The sequence below is a fragment of the Vigna unguiculata genome, chromosome 4 (genome assembly GCF_004118075.2).
Source record: "Vigna unguiculata cultivar IT97K-499-35 chromosome 4, ASM411807v1, whole genome shotgun sequence".
NCBI classification, from domain to species: Eukaryota; Viridiplantae; Streptophyta; class Magnoliopsida; order Fabales; family Fabaceae; genus Vigna; species Vigna unguiculata.
This window is the reverse complement of record NC_040282.1, coordinates 12,611,780-12,615,816: the sequence shown is the minus strand read 5'-3', so window position 1 is coordinate 12,615,816 and position 4,037 is coordinate 12,611,780. Positions and strand designations below refer to the sequence as shown.

The following is a 4,037-nucleotide window of genomic DNA, read 5'->3' as shown; positions in this document are numbered from 1 at the left end:
ATCCCCGAGATGCTAAGCAGCGGAATCACCGTTTCCATGTTGATCACGGGGGGTTCTCACATCTTCTCACATCAATAAATTGATGATCATCGTAAAGATAGAAAGTCACACAAATAGAACATACAACAAACAAAAGGGTAAGCTAGAGTAGAAAAGAGTTTAGCATACTGTAACATGCACTTTCATATTCCAACATGCATATATATATATATATATATATATATATATATATATATATATATATATATATATATCAACCAATCATGTTATGACTTTCACACAATACACTAAGACTCAGACACGACTGATCCGGATACATATAATTAGTCGGATTCCCCGGATGCTTGCACTTGTGATGGACTTCCCTGCTCTACCGAGTTAATTGTTACAATGTATCATCCCCACACACAAGGTTAGCCCTTAATGAGTTCCAGGCCTCCTGTTACTCTCACCACTAGAGTCAATACGCTCTATGTGATACTAACTGACTCTTTAGAGTGTTAGGATGCAACCTTACCTTGAATGCTTACTAAATTATATAGATGGGGCACTACCATGAACTCCCACTAACACTACAAAATAATATATTTTTAGCAGGGGTTTATTAATTAGGGTTCCAATAACCTCCAGAAAAAACTAATTTTAGAAGAGGTTTTAATAAACATCGTTAAGTATCAGGGGTTTGCTAAAGAAACCCCAATAAATTTGAATCTTTCCTTATTTTTTTTCATTTCCCATTTTTTTATAATATTTTAAAATTTTAATTAGACGTACTTTCTCGTTTTCATCGTGACAATCTTACTTAGGAAAGAAGGAGACCCTTATCCACCGATGTTCCACCATCGTTCTCCTTCGATGCTCCACCAGTGTTCTCCTCGATCTCCACCGTTCGTTTCTCTACTTCTTATCATTCTTTCTCTTTCAATTTCATCTCCCTGCTCTTAATTTCGATTTCGTTTTCATTTTCATGCGTTCGATTTCAATTTTCCTACCTTCGATTTCGATTTCATTGCGTTCTATTTCGATTTCTATTTCACTACATTCGATTTTGATTCCCTGCTTTCAATTTCATTTCTCTACTTTTCATTTCGTTTTCGTTTACTCATGCCCTAACTAACTGTTGTTGTTTTCAAGTATTTAATTGTCCCATAAGATCAGTTTCAGCCACTCTTTTATTTGAATTAAAGAATCTTCACATTTCTTCGTAAGTTTAGTTTCAAATTAGCTTATCTACTATTGTATCATGATATCATGGTTAGTTAACAAAAGAATTTCATCTCTATAATTGTATTTTACTCTCTCTTCTGAGGCATGTTTGTATATAATTCTCCCCATTCTCCTCCTTCCTTTGTTCCTGATTTTTATTATGATGTTGAAGAACATGGCATTGGGATTGGTATATAACATTGATGGAGAAGATGAACAACCCTTTGCAGAATGTGATTGTTTCTATTTTTGTATTGTAAGGTGTGAATTAGGGATGGTATTATGTAGGTTGATGTTTGTGGATTGGTTCTGTGTGTGCAGGGAAAAGTGAAAGTGACGATGGTGTTAGGAGTTGTGAAGATGATTGCGAAGAAGAAAATGGGTTGAAGGCGAGGCGAAGGTTCATTGTCTTGTGTAGATGAAATTAGGAAGAAGAAGAAGAATTAAAGATGAAGGGGAGAAGGTTACCTGTGTGTGTGATTCTATGAAGAGAATGATGTTTGGAGGATTGTATGATGAATAGTTTTGAAATGATGATTGTCGATGAATGCTGGAAATTGAAATGAAATCGATCAAAAGTGGAATTGAAATGGGCATGGGGTGCAATGAAGGAGTGGAGAAGGAGGTGAAGAATGAAAACTTTGTGATAGGTGATGATGATGATGAGTATGGCAGATGACATGTCCATCAACTTGTTATTGCTTTGATTGGTGACCACTAGAATTCCAAAACTTAGAGCAACATTTATAAAAAAGGTAAATGGTATAATTTCTTCATACAATTTGTATTTAGTACCAGTGGGAATTTGGAAACCTATGTTGTTTGAGGTTTTTCCATTGCATAAAGCTTGAGGCTTGTGCCCACGTCGAAACCCATAGAATGTCATTGTTGTAGTTGATTTGGATAATCCAAAGCATTTTACACCATAATTTTGATAGTTGTCTTGTTTTGTTTAAGGATGATTCCTTTCATTATTTATAGAAAGTAATATATGCATTGTTTTCCTTTACCTTTAGAAGTTGATTATATGTAGACAACAAAAGTATTGTATTGTCCGCATGACAACTTTTAATATCATTTGGGATAGTAGAAATCTTATATCCTGTAGATTCAGAAATATATTCAAACTCAAGCTTACATTGACATTGTAGTTGAATTAACTGTTAATTAGTTTAGCTAAATTAATAGATCTAGTGGCTAGTATGGCATTTCGTCTCTTGATTTTATAAAATGGCATTGTGTTAATACATTGCGTGGTCGCTGTAATTGCTTTAATATTTTATCATACATAGATCCATAGGTGATATTATATCAGTCCTGAAAGCTGAGAAAGAGGAGATGGAATCATCACTCAGCAAAGAGAAACAACATGCTCTTCAATTAAAGCAAGAGTTGATGGAAGTTAAGTCTCGTAACACTAACCTTGAAAGGTAAACTATATTAATTATTGAAGTTACTTTTTTAGTTTGGAATTATAGAAATGTATTCTGATAAGAAATTAAGCATTAAAGTGGCTAATGACTACGAGCATTAAAGTGGAATCTCCCTATAGTTGATGGATTGTGATGATCCATTAAAATTCTTTGCACTTTTTTTTTGTTTCAAAAAGGGTTTAATTTCTCTTTTTAATACCGTTTTCTTTAATAGGAATAATCTTATTTTATTAAAAATTGACAAGCAGACCAAAATGTCAGATTAAAGCACTTTTTTTTTGTTTCAAAAGGGGTTTAATGCATAGCCATCCTTGCTGCATTAAACCTTTAAACTTCTATTATTATCCATCACGTGCACATGTCTTTTTATGCCCCACACACCTTGAAAGGGTATCAAGGGTTGCAAATTCTTTTTTAGTGGGTATACTCTTCAAGATTTATTATTTGAGATGTATTTTTATTGGGTATCAAGGATTTCTTTATTTTTAGAGTGTGTATGGATATTATGCTAGGGGATTGGTGATTTTGTATTCCATATGTAGTCTTGCAGCTTTATCTAAGTGTACTTTTTTCTGAAAATGTTTGTTGCCAATTTCTAAGACTTTGTGTGTGAATCCATCACCGACAAGATTTGGTCTAACAACTTTGACCTTTCTGGTTGAACAACACGTCGATTGCACATTTCATCTTAAACAAGCAGAACAATTTAGCCAACAAAGGTGTAGAAATTGAGAAGATTATACATATGGATGCTGCTCCTCTTGGAGTTTCCATCTCGTGCTAATATCAAGTTGTGACTCAGAATAATTGGACAAGAATGAAGATGAATTTAAATTGTCAGACCTAGAGCAGGTATAAGAAGTTGTTATGCAATGTAGTTTGAGAGATTGTCATTTATGTACATGAATTTAATTGGTTGTCCTTGACTAGATGGGTTGGCTAGATAAATACCTCATTTGTCTGTACATAGGAAATTGAAGGTTTGTTTCATCTTTGTCGCATTATGAAGGAGAATCACTGAACAATTTGATTGTGATATCTACTATTTTATGGTTGAGGTTATGTATACTTCAGTTTGTTTCTTTAATGCTGAAAATGTACTTTGTCTAATAAAATAAGCTGGTTGGCCCTATCCGAATATGATTCTCAATTTCCATTTTTCTTTACTAAACGTGGCAAGTTTTGTCCTAGTAATTTAATCTTGAGGCCTGGGAATGTATGCAGGGATCAATGGTGCATGTGTTACAGTGTCTCGAAACTCTAAAAACTCATTTTTCTTATAGAAAATATCCAAAATTATTCTAGAAAGCATTTCAAATAAAGTTGAAAGCATGAAAATGTAAAGTTACAGTTCTTTTCACATTTGCCACTTTAGAATGTCAGGTTTTTTAGTTGTTC

At 33.6% G+C, this 4,037-nt stretch overlaps 1 long non-coding RNA gene across 2 annotated transcripts; it reads left to right on the top strand.

The window, feature by feature from the left end:
- The first annotated feature begins 728 nt into the window (after positions 1–728).
- On the top strand, positions 729–3,726 carry LOC114180305. 2 transcript variants are annotated; one of them, XR_003603665.1, is made up of 4 exons: positions 729–887; positions 1,528–1,961; positions 2,499–2,636; positions 3,340–3,726. It is a non-coding gene; the product is annotated as an uncharacterized LOC114180305 (long non-coding RNA). The 2 variants fall into 2 exon arrangements; XR_003603666.1 differs by having other exon boundaries at positions 3,240–3,726.
- Positions 3,727–4,037: the final 311 nt, after the last annotated feature.